The sequence below is a fragment of the Cervus canadensis genome, chromosome X (assembly GCF_019320065.1).
Source record: "Cervus canadensis isolate Bull #8, Minnesota chromosome X, ASM1932006v1, whole genome shotgun sequence".
NCBI classification, from domain to species: Eukaryota; Metazoa; Chordata; class Mammalia; order Artiodactyla; family Cervidae; genus Cervus; species Cervus canadensis.
In genome coordinates this window covers 48573216-48586509 of record NC_057419.1, presented here as the reverse complement: position 1 = coordinate 48586509, position 13294 = coordinate 48573216, and the positions used below count along the sequence as shown (strand labels likewise).

Here is a 13294-nt window from a genome sequence, read left to right as displayed (position 1 = left end):
GTAAGTAGGCAGGAACAGTGACTGATGTGCCTTCAAATGCTTTGAAGGGAAGAAGAAATCTCTATTTAGAGAAGTTGGTGGATACTTTAAAAGCACATCATATTTTTAATTGATCTTAGGGGCTGGGGAAAACATTTTGTAGCCATTGAGGAGGAAGATGTAGTTTGGGAGTGGGGAATGGAAGTAGGAAGGACATGCCAGACAAAGGGAAAAGCAGCAGATACACAGAGATCATGGTTGGCCATGGAATATTCTGGATGGTGGAGAGTCCTAAGGGATGCGCTAAGAGTTTTGTTTGTACTTTGTGGGGCAGCCGGGACTGAACAATAAGGCAGCACTGCTGTGGTCACCTTTAAGATACAGGATGGACTCCCAGACCAAATATAATGTGATCTCTCTCTCTCTCTCTCTCTCGACACACACACACACACACACTGTGGTCACCTTTAAGATACAGGATGGACTCCCAGCCCAAATATAATGTGATCTCTCTCTCTCTCGCCACACACAGACACACACACAGACACACACAGACACAGACACAGACACACACAGACACACACAGACACACAGACACACACACAGACACACACACAGACACACAGACACACACAGACACACACAGACACAGACACACACACACAGACACACACAGACACACACACACACACCCCTGAGAGGGTATGAAAAGGTGAATCTCTCACATAGTGAGGCTTTCTGGGCAGAACAGGTTCCCAAGTAGTCCTAAAATAGACTGAGATGGTGAGCAAGCAGGAAGAGAAGACTGGCTCAGGGTTTTATGGTGGTTAAGGAGTGGGGTGAGGGTAAAGGTTCCCATGCCTGGGAAAGGGCTTGTATGATTGAAATCTCCCACTGGCACCCCAGGAAGGAGCACTTAGACTTTCTTATAAGTTGGCCCACTTGTGGAACAGAAGGAGAAGAGGGTGGGGTGAGACTTGAAAACTGTTAGTAGTCAACCATCAAAAATGGAGACATGGGACTTCCCTGATGGTCAAGTGGCTAAGAGTCTGCACTCCCAATGCAGGGGGCCCTGGATCAATCCCTAGTCAGGGAACTAGACCCCACATGATGTAACTAAGGATGTGCGCCACAACTAAGAGTTCACATACTGCCACTCAAGATCGTGCATGCCACAGTGAAGATTGAAGATTCCACATACCGCATCTAAGACCCAGTGCAGCCAAATAAATGAATACTTAAAAGAGAAAATGGTGACATTACATGAGGATGATCAGATTTGGGAAGGAAAAAACACCAGGAACAGTGAGAAGATAACTTGGAAAAGGATAAGGAGGCTAGGCCAGAAGAACCCTCAGGAGCCTGTGGCAAGTTGCTGGGTAAAAAAAATGAAGACCTGACTGTGACCATGAAAATAAAGATGGTTTGAGGAATGTTTCCGAGGAAAGAGTTGAGATTGGTACCCAATAAACCTGGTAGTGAGTGAGAGAGGGTGCTCCAGGATGACTTTGAGAGCTGGTTGTACAACTAGAGAAACAATGAAAACAAAAGTAGGCTATATGGGAGGAGGGACAGGTGGTGAGGAGGAGACCAGGAGTTACTTGTTTCATGTGTTTTGGATGTCATGACCTAGAGTCACCACATCCTTTGAGAAATGCACCACAGTTCTTCCAGACTCTGCCCTTTTCTGGGTCATCTTGAGTGTCACTGGTCAAATATCATAATGCTAAAAATTAAAGTCCCTCTGGGAAGCCCAGTTGAACATGACTTCCTTTTCTTTTTCTAAGGAACATTTATTGTTTCTTATTGCAAAACATGTTTCATGTAAACAATTATGGAATATAGGCAAGTATAAACAGGAAAAGATAAATGCCCCATAGTCCCTCCCTATGGAAATGATAAGTAACATCATATTAGTGTATTTCTTTTTTTGTTGTTGTTATTTCAAAGTAGTTTATTTAGGGGTTCCATTTTCATTCCTCAAAATATATGGAACGCTTCACGAATTTGGGTGTCATCCTTGCGCAGGGGCCATGCTAATCTTCTCTGTATTGTTACAATTTTAGTATATGTGCTGCCAAAGCGAGCACTAGTGTATTTCTTTTTGTAGAGAGGGCCATTGGAGATCAAATGGGAGAGAAACTTAGTCCAAAAGAGTGATAAGCTTCAAAGAGGAAGTAATGTTTTATCTGGGTATTTGAAGATTTTGAGAACATTTGCCTACCATAAAGGGAAAGAAGTGGGCTGAGAGTGGAAGTATATGAGAATAACAAGGAAAGGATACACATTTTAAGATTGAAGTCATATGTTCCATTGTGGTTTATAACTCAAAATTTTAAGATAATATCAGCACAACATTTAAGTAAAATTTTTGCAGTGAAATATATGCATAGGAAACATATTGTATTATGTCTCTTGCCTTTAGGAAAGATCACATTGGAGATTTTTAAATCTACTTCCTGAAGTGGTGTTTGGGGACTGTGGACTAGCCTGCCACAGAAGTCTGTTACCACCAACTCAGTGTTAGTTTCTGAGCATTGGGCTTGCTGGCTTCCTTTTTGATTCAGGCTCCAGAGATCATCAAGTGTGATTGCCTGAATAGGTATTTCCCTCATATTTGAAAATTTTCACATGATGATATTTCAGTTTCTCTGTTGTTATAAATTATAGATCAAAAATTAGGCTTAGAATTCCCAAGGACTCAAAGTTTAGCTGCAAGTATTCTCATCCCCACCCTCACCCAGGTTCACTGAGTAATCATTGACATACATCACTGTATAAGTTTAAGGAATACAGCATGATGGATTGATTTATTTATATGATGAGATGATTAGAAAAAGTTTTGCTAACATTCACCATGCAAATTTTGCTTTTTAAAAAATGTGGGTGTATTGTGGCAGAGAAGTCAGCTGCTAGACTATGAGGTACCAGTGATGTGTGCTCTTGTAGGTCAAGAAAAGGGATTCTGGGACTTCCCTGGTGGTCCAGGGGCTAAGACTCCCAGCTGTCAATCCAGGGGGCCCAGGTTTGATCCCTGGTCAGGGAACTAGATCTTCCGTGCTGCCACTAAAACCTGGCACAGTCAAATAAATATTTGACTCTGCTGAAAATGCTGTTGGATTCTTTAGTTATCTTTATTAGAAGATTCTACTGATGGACAGATGTGATTGATTTCCTGTGATTCTATTGATGGATAAGATTTTTCCTGTTTGGTGATTTTGGCATTTTTTTTTCATATTGTGGGTGAAGTATACCAGATAGTCGGTATTTCTGACTTTGGAATTAAAGCAAAGAAGTTCTTAAATGTTCTGTCACTTTCTATGTCAGACATGATTAAATGTCTGGAGAAGGAGGATCTCACTCTGCAAGTTCAGTTTTCATGAAGAGCTAATTTTTTTTTTCAAGAAGTACTGTTTTTAAATGCCGTGATAACTCCTCTTAATTAAAAGCAAATCTTCAGTCTTACTATTTTGCTAACCACTGTGAATTTTGAGAGTATATATTTTTCTGTAATGCAGTGAATAATTGGCCCCTTCTCATTACCTAAACCCTAACCCTAACCCTCTCTGCGAGTCAGATTCATCAGATTCTTCCAGTACAACTCATTGCTGAGAAGCACTTTTGGAAACTGCATGAAGTATTTTTCAGTCCACTGGATTATTTACCATAGAAGTGATTTAATGCACTAAATTCCTAGAGTGGCTTCAGTGTCAAAAGAGAGAATACTCTGGATTCCCCATGAAGTCTTGAGAGTCTGGGGTTCCATGGGTGGTTCCATGAATAAGTGGTGTGCATCAGTTATGTATTACTGCAATAATGCTGGAGAGTCAGCTATGAAACCTTAGTAACTTAAAATTTGCAACCAGGGACTTCGTTGGTGGTCCAGTGGTTAAGAATCTTTCTGCCAATGCAGGGGATGCAATGATGGAGGAGCTAAGATCCCACATACCGTTTGGCAACTAATCCTACATGCCACAACTAGAGAGCCCATGTGCTGCCATCTCTGGAGCTCACGTGCCAAAACTGGAGAGAAGCCTGCATGTGACAATGAAGAGGCCATATGCCATAAGGAAGATCCTGGGTGCTGCAACTAAGACCCGAAACATTCAAATAAATAAATAAGAACACAACCCGAGTTCCACTTCCAGCAGGGAAGTGAGACATGCTCTCTAGATCAACTCCCCAGAAAACTGATGAAAATTATTTTTGAAACAACCATTTAAGATTTCTGGAAATGGTCTTAAGGGCATATAGCAAATGAAGAAATATTTCTTCAAGGAAATGTATTAAAACAAGGAGACAGCAGCAAGTCTTAAGGGATTTGAACTGATACCCACTCCATCCTTCCTCCCTCCCATTCAGCAAAATGGAAACTCCACTCAGGACTGATGCAGCCAAGGACACAGGGCTCTTCCCTCCAGCTCCTAGTCCAAGGGCTGTCTTTAGGAGAGGGGCTGGACAGCAGTGTTTCTCATTCTGCCTCCTGTTATTTGTTACTAAGGCTGTGTTCTGGGCATCTGTGGCTCAGATGGGGACTCGCTTCTTCCTCCCAATTCCTGCTCATGGGGTAGAGGTTCTACCTTGGGTGCATCATCACTGAGTATGCTGGGACCTGATCTCCCTTCCATGGGTTATAGTTCATGGGTGATGCACACTTGGAGAGGTAAACTGAGAAGACCTGAGGCTGCCTCACCCTCAGGTATTCAGCTCCTAAAATAGGGTGTCACTCAAGAAAAGTTCCGTTGTCCCCACTCTCAGCTCCAGAGCCAAGACTCTGCGTTATCAGAGGTGATGCAGGCCCTAAAACTGAATCTCTTACCACAGGAACTGATTTCATTTGCAAAAGAGTATAGAGAAGTTCAAACCTAAGGGCGCTCTCAAAAACAGTGGAAGTTGTGTTCAAAGGCAGTTGGAGATTGGGAGATTAATTGAGAGATCCAGACAAAACTATAGGCTGGCTAGTTTTCTGGAGAGAAACTGAGAAAGTGACACCTGGGAAGAGCCTTCCTGGGAACAGAACAAACTTAAACAGTGACCTAAGCAATTAACCTTTCAAGAGAGCCTGGGTTGGATTATACCAAGTATATGGTACAATACATGCCCTCAGGGAATTTTTAAAAACAACAGGGCAATCAACTAGTAATTAGTGGAACTTAAATATTGGGTTTCGTCAGAGAAGAGATAAAGAGAGTTCTGTGGAAACCAATGTTGTTCCGTTGTTCTGGGGTGTCTGGGCTCATACCCAAGCCCGCACCCCATGAAGAACATCAAAGGCTTCCTCATGGGACAGGAGGCCATAGACTTCAGTAAAAAAAAAAATCCAGCCAATTACTAAACAATTAAACAGAGCAGGTTATTAATTAAAATAAGCACATTGTGGGACCAGTATGCAGAGTTCTGCAATGTGTTATCTAAAATTTCCAGTTCTCAACAAAAAATTGTGAGACCTGCAAAGACACCAGACAATATTATGACTCATACACCAGAACAAAAGTGAAAGTGTCAGTCACTCAGGGGTCTCCGACTCTTTGCAACCCCATGGACTGTAGTCTGCCAGGCTCCTCAGTCTGTGGGGTTTTCCAGGCAAAAATACTGGAGTGGGTTGCTGTTTCTTCTCCAGGGGATTTTCCTGACCCAGGAATTGAACTTGAATCTCCAACATTACAGGCCGACTTTTTACCATCTGAGCCACCAGGGAAGGAGACCAGAACAAAAGCAGACAACAAAAACTTGTGAGAGCAGCCAGGTGTGGGATTTAGTAGACAAAGTAGACCTTCAAGTTACCATTATAGTGAAGTGAAGTCACTTAGTCATGTCCGACTCTTTGTGACCCCATGGACCGTAACCTACCAGGCTCTTCTGTCCATGGGATTTTCCAGGCAAGAATACTGGAGTGGGTTGTCATTTCCTTCTCCAGGGGATCTTCCTGACCCAGCAATTGAACTCAGGTCTCCCGCATTGCAGGCAGACGCTTTACCATCTGAGTCACCAGGGAAGCCAGGCCGTTACCATTATAAATATGTTCAAAGGACTAATGGAAACCATGATTAGATAAATAAAGGAGGATATGATGACAATTCTACATCAGATAGAGCACACCAATAAAGAAATAGAAATCATAAAGAGGAACCAAATAGAAATTCTGGAACTGAAAATTACAACAAATGAAAGAAGAAATTTCACTGAAGGCCAGTAGGTTTGAACTGGTAGAAGAAAGAATGATGAAGTGATGATGAAGATAGGATAATTGAAACTTCCTAATTTGAGGAGTAGAAAGAAAAAGGATGAAGGAAAATGAAAGGAAGTTATTCAGGCTGAAAGCAAGTAAGCAAGCATCTCCAGGCAGTAATTCAAATTAATTTAAAAAAAAAAAAAGGAAAGTACTGATAACTATAACTTTCAAAGACAGTATAGATTCATATTTCTTTTCTTCTCTTAACTGATTTAAGAATTGTGTAATGTAATGGGCATATAAGATATGAAAATGCAATCTATATATGTGTGTGTATATATATTCCAATAACAGCACAAAGGAAATGGAGTGGAAGCACAGTTGTACTGAGTTAAGTAAATGATTCCAGATGGTAACTGGAATCCATATGGACAAATGAAGAGAACCATAAATGACAGATAAGCAAGTCAATATAACACAATCTATAAATACATGTTTGTTTTCCTCTCCTTGTTTAAAGTTATAAATATATAAAATTATATAAGGTAAGGTAATTATTAATATATTATTGATTTTGTGGAATCTATAGATTTACTATGTATAAGTAACACTGTGAAAGGGGAATGATTTGACTTGGCTGATCATGACTGGGCTCACATATCTAAGACTTTCGAAGGGACAACTGGGCTGATTCAGCTCAGCTTCACATGGTCTGTCACCCTCCAGCAGGCTATCTAGTGCTTATTGGCATGATAAGAAGTAGGTGTTTCAAGTAAGAGTAAAATTACATAGAGTCTGTTTAGGACCAGACCCATTACTAGCCCACCATCACTTCCACATTTTAGGTGGTAAGGCCAGTCTAGATTTAAGAGTGGGGATATAGGCACCACATCTTGATTAGAGGAGCTGCTGAGTCACATTTAAAAAATGAGAATGGGACAATTGTGGCCACTTCTGCAAATAATCCACTACACAGTATTAGAACCATTCATCCTACACTTCCTTGTTTTCTTAAACCTTTTTTAAATTTTGGTGGTGATGGTAGTGGTTTAGTCACTAAGTCACATCTGACTCCTGCAATCCCATGGACTGTAGCCTGCCAGGCTCCTCTGTCCATGGGATTTCCCAGGCAAGAATACTGAAGCGGGTTGTCATTCCCTTCTCCAGGGGATCTTCCCAAACCAGGGATTGAACTCGGGTCACCTGCATTGCAGGCAGCCTCCTTACCGTCCAAGCTACCAGGGAAGCCCCACTAGCTAATTAGAAAATATATATGGAAACTGTGTTCATGTTTATCTAGATTTGAGAGATGGATCTAAGTGCCAAGAAGTCTGTTAAAATCCAGATTCTTTATTGCTTGTGGGTAGATATAAGGTCATCTCAACCTCCCTTCTTCTTACACTCATGTTCAGTCAAACTTACTAGCTTTTATTTAAAACACTCCAAGTACTTTATCAGTTTAGAGATTTGCCTGTGCCATCTTTCTGGAATGTTCATTTGTCTTACCACATCTCTGCCTCATTCCCTCTTCTTGTGCCAGTTCAGTTTTAATGTTCCTTCCTCTCTCGGAGGGAACATTATTCTTTGATAATTCCATCTAAGTTACATCCCCTTATATCTTAAAGTAATTTGTTTGTCATGTGCATTTTAAACTGTAATGTAGTTCTCAGTTGAGAATGATTTAGCCTGTAGGGGATAGTTGACAATGTTGATACTTTTTGGCATCACAACTGGAGGGCTATTGTCATCTAGTGAGTAGAGGCCAAGGATATTGCTAAATATCCTGCTCTGCCAGGAACAGGCCTCCTACCCAAGAAAAAAGAATTATCCAGTCCCAATGCCAGTAGTGCTGAGGGTGATGAACTCTGCTTCAGATCATGCACAACAATTTGGAATCATTATTTCTTTGGGCATTTGTTTAACATGTGTCTTTCCTACTCGATTGGATGCTTCATAAGATAGAGATAATGTCTATTTTGTTGAACACTGAATATCTAGTATCTAACTTAGTACTTGATACCGGGTAGCTGCACAATAAATGTTGATCCTTTAATGGACCAGAACCTGGTGGTCCGGAGTCGACGATGAGAGAGCAAAAGAAGGAAAGAGGCTTATATTCCCTGGGTTACGCAGCCGGCTTCCGCGCTCCAGGGAATCAGCCAGAAATAGAGACAGAGAGAGAGAAAAAAAGAAAGACACGGGGACCAAAGCTCTGATGGAGCAAAGGTGTTTTAATCAACATGGTGTGTGCATATATACTGTCTTACAAGGTGGTTATTCTCAGCAAAGATAAAGATTAAAATTCCAGACTTACAAAGCATAAGACGGTCCCTATCAAAGAGAGAGTTGCAAACAATCACCTTTTACCGTATGGCTCATAAAAAGGAAGAGGGTACTTATCACTGTAATGAGAAATGCCTGGATTCCTCAGCCCCGGGAAAGGCGTGCCTCTCCTCTTAATTCCTGAATATCCAGGAATTAATAAGGGCCAAAGGGTTCCTGACAGATCCAAAACAGCACACTGGAAGCCTCTTGTTAAATGCTTCCTGACAATTCCCCCTATTTTTATTTTATTTGTAAAAAAAAATAAGGTCTTGACCAAATGAGTTTGGTTAGTATTAACCAACCTTATAGAAAGGCAACAATAAACAACAAATACAATTATCAAGACAATCACCAAAGTTACAGTTTTAGACCCGATGCTGTGGTTAATACTTTGAAACCATCCTTGTGGGTCTAGCCCGGATAATTTGTTCAGCTAAAGTTTCCAAATTAGTGGAAGAGGGCAGATGTTTAGAAAAAGTTTCAAAGATTTTCTTTTGCAGTAATTGTACATTCAGAGAGTCATTATCATGTAAATGAAATTTGATTTGTTTCCAGTTGTAGGCACTATGATTGAAATGAATAGGAGTAACACAAAATTGGCAATTAATACAAGTTACAGATTAAATTGTAAGTGGGACACAGGCCTGTATAAAATGTGACTGATTATAGCGCAAGAAATAGTTTCTATGTCCACGACTGGTCCCTGGGAAATGTCCAGTCCGAGTTCCAAGTTCTCTGGTGTTGGCAGCAAGTTTTTATGTTTTATATATGTCTCATAGTTTAGGCCCAATTTATTTATCGAGGACAATTCCAGGAGGAGGAGGAGGGTGTCATTCCACTGTCGAGCCAGCCAAGAAGTCCTTTGTCATGGTAATGTTTCAACGTAGTGTTAGTAACCTTTTAAGCCACTTAAGCAGCATAATATATAATGTTTTTTGTTCTTTCCCTAACTCTTTCCCTAAAGTTTCAGTAGTAAACATGGTTCACAGACAGAAAAAAAGGCAGCAATGTCCGCAAGTCTTCTTTTGGAGGCAGGACGAAAGCCCAAGTTTGTCGGCCGACGTTTATGCATAATTTTGCTGGGCCCATACACAAAGGAAGGACTTCATAACCTACAGAAATGTTAGTTTTCCCTCCTCCCCAGGATGTGAGGCTTCCAGGGAGGGGGCACATGGGTGGAGTCATTGGTTGATATGATGGGTCTTTTCTCTGTCCCCTTTATGACCTGTAATAAAGGGGGGTTGGGTAAGTAAGTTAGTTAATCCGGCTTGAGCGGGGGTCGCGCAGGCCAACAGAGCATAGCAATAAGGTTTTCAGGACTCTGAGGCATTCCCTGTTGAGAAATCAGATTCTTAACTTGATTAATGAGGGTTTTTATTTGTCCCCAAGAGGGGATATCATAGGGTTGATGTCTCCAAGGGCGGTGCTTTCTGGAGATCTTTAGAGCTGTCATGGCCTGTATTGGAGTTTCTTCCTCCTGGGGTTCTTGTTGTTTTGTCTCCATTTTGAATGTCGGGGCCCCCTTGGGTCGAATTTTCCGAGAAAAAAGTTTGTTGGATCCATCTGGGGAAGTACAAGCATATCCCTATTCTTGTTAGATTAATTTCCCAGATTTCTATTGTTTATTGAACCTGTCTTGGTCCCAAATGGGCAGAGGAAGAGAAGTGTCCTTCAATTCCTTGAAATGTCTTTCTGTTCTTGTTAAAATATTTCCCTGCGGTAGGTTTAAAAAATTTAAAACAAACCTGTATTAACAATAATTATGAGTTTAGAAAATATCTTATGTTGGAATCTAGTATAAAGTCTGCTTTAGATAAGGAAGACAGTAGTGTATCTGTGTATTCCCCCTTCTTTAATTTTTTTATTTGTAACTTTAGTGTGTGATGTGTTCGTTTGACTATGTCTTGTGTCTGTGGATTATAAGTAATATCTGTAATATGTTTAATAGAAAAAGATTGTAAAAATTGTTTAAAGTGTCTAGAAATATAGGCAGGACCATTGTCTGTTTTAATAGAACTAGGAGTTTATGGTGGAGGTTTCTATATTTTTTAATAAAAAAACTGAATCAGAGACTATATTAATGGGGTAAGGATATAGGCAAATAACTTGAATAAGAGCATATAATTTATTTTGTTGAGCAGAATGAAATTTAGGATAAAAGACTTTATATTTTTTAAGAGACCAGAATGAAGCTTTGGCGTTTTTAGTCCCATCTATATAAAAGAAATGCGAGAAATAATAAATTCAGTGTTTTTGAAGAAATTCCACAGCTTACCAGAAGGATAATGAAATGAAATTTCTCTAAAATATTTTAGAAAAGCTAATTGGAAATCAGTAGAAGTACAAGTTTTATTAAAGTATAAAGGAGATAGAGAAAGCCTCTGACATAGGCATCAGAAGGGGGCAGAAAGAGTGCCCCCCTGCTAGTCTTTAGCCAGGTGTCATACAACTACCAGCAGTCTGCTTAATTAGAGAAAGGAAATGTCTCAAAACTGAAGAGAATAGCACCAGGCCCCTCACCCACAGCATGCACTTTGAGATAACCTTAGCACCAGGTGAGTTGTCTCGGGCCACAAAATGATTGACATGAATCTTGAAGAAAGGCAGGTTTTCAAGCAAATACAGTTTCATTAACATAGCTTAAGACAAACATTTCCATAAGAAAAATGCATTGGTTAACTCAGGGTTTGAGAATAGTTAACTTCAAGTGAAACCAGGTGTCATTATGGCAACACAGTATTTTAAGAGAAACCTTTTAAATTGGTATAGAGAAGAAGTTAGTTTCTTCCTGCTGCTTAAGAGAGAGAAAAATGTTTGACACTTGCAGCCTAATTTTTTTATTTGGAGAGCCCTGGCCTTCCTGCCTGTTAAGTCAAACTAGACTGGCCAAGTAAAAGACCAAAGGTTTGTGGGGGCAGGGGCCCAAAAAGTCCAGTAGGTATTCTAGAGGGGACTTCTTGAGGGTAAAGGAGTTTAGGGCTGGTATATTGAGGGCAGCACTGCCGGATGTTGAGGGTTTGAGGGAGAAGATGTAATTTGCCCCTGTAAGGCATGGTTCCGGCGAGGCAGAAAAGGAAAGACGACCTCAACAGAAGTAGGTTACCTTTATTCAGGCAAGGAGGGGCGACAGTCGGCCTAATGACCAGGCTGAGCGCCGAAAGGGATCAGGGAGGCTTCATACTTATAGGGAGGTTTGTGGAAGCGATAAGGGAAACGTCAATCAGGCGGGATATTTTGAGTATTCTTTTGTTGAGATGACACTTGTAGTTGGGCAGGGGGTGATAAGTCTTCTGGGCGGGTGTAGGGGGTGGTAGGTTTCCGGACAGGGGGTGATAAGTCCCAGATAGATGCAGCTGGCCTGGAACATCAGGATGGAACTAAAGTTATGCTTTGTTTTCTCCGAAGTTAGATGATTCAGCAAGGGGCCTTTGAGACTGTTGTTCTCTTTTCTAGGCCCAAAAGACTCCTTCAGCCCCTGGTTTTTGTTGAAGGGGACCTGGGAGGTCTCTTGTTTGGAGTTTCTTGGAATAGGTTTCCCTTCAATATCAAATTTAGATTTACACTCTTTGGCCCAATGCATTTCTCTACAGCAGCGAGGGCAGATTTTTGGAGGTTTTTGTTGTTTTTTTTTTGGACACTCTTAGGGCAGTCTTTTTTAAAATGGTTCTTATCTCTACATGTAAAGCATCCTTCATTTCCCTTAAGGTATTTTTCTTCTTTGTTTTAGCTAGCATTTGCGTCTTTTGAGTTTTTGATCTTATATTGCGACAAGCCTTTAAATAATGAAAAATAGTCCCTGTCTCACGAATTGGGGCTATAGCCCTTTGACATTCCTGATTTGCATTTTTATAAGCAAGTAATTTTTCTAGTTGCCTTTTAGCTTCTTCTCCAATTACTGTACGGGAAATAGCAGTTTCTAATCTAGCTAAGAAATCAGCATATATTTCATTAGGTCCCTGCAATATTTTATTTTATTTTTATTTTTAGTTCTACCACTTTATTGCTACCGACCCATCTCCCTCCACCCTTGTGCACACACGCTCAGTCATGTAATCCCATGGACTGCAGCCCGCCAGGCTCCTCTGTCCATGGACTTTTCCAGGCAAGAATACTGGGGTGGGTTGCCATTTCCTTCTCCAAGGTCCCTGCAATATTTTAATGTAGCTACCTGTAGGCTCCCCTTGAGGAGGAATTCGATCCCAAGCTTCAAGGGCCACTGTTTTTAATTGATAATGCAACAAAGGAGGGCATCGTATTTGAGCTTTTATAGCGTCAAATTGTCCGGTGCCAGTTAACATTTCAAAAGTAATTTGGTTTTGGGAAGCGCCAGCTCGAGCATTTCTGTTAGCATGATCTCTGACTATATCTTGAAACCACATTGTCCATTGAAGATACTCTCCTGGTTTAAGGAGAGCTTTTATTAAAATTCGCCAATCATAGGGAATAAAGGTTCCAATAGAAGACACCATAGCATTTAGAATCTCTCTAGAAAAGGCGAATGTGGGCCATACATAGTTACAGCCTTTTTCATTTGTTGCACGTGAAAAAGGTTAATACCTTCATATTGAGGTATTATCTGCCCTTGAGCGTCAACGTTTCTTAAGACTGGAAAGGCAGAAAAACCATAGGCTTCAGAGACTTGTGATTGCAAAGCCAGCAATTCAGAGAGCCTCTGTTGCAAAGGGGGTAGATTATTGTTATTCAGAAAGGTGGTGTCAGTTTTAATGTTAAAAGGTGTCTTAAGGGAGTCGTTGTCAGAATCATTAGGTTTTATCGTGGGAGAGACTTTGGGATATGTGCCCTCAGGCAGGGGAGGAG

General features: G+C 40.8%; 1 protein-coding gene and 1 non-coding gene across 2 annotated transcripts in view; one reads left to right on the top strand and one right to left on the bottom strand.

Annotated features, from left to right (window-relative positions):
* Window positions 1–13294, top strand: part of LOC122434566 (histone H2A-Bbd type 1-like) — a 108617-nt gene that overhangs the window by 84171 nt on the left and 11152 nt on the right. The gene's annotated exons all lie outside the window — the stretch shown is intronic.
* On the bottom strand, window positions 1963–2069 carry LOC122436062. The gene has a single exon (XR_006267835.1). It is a non-coding gene; the product is annotated as a U6 spliceosomal RNA (small nuclear RNA).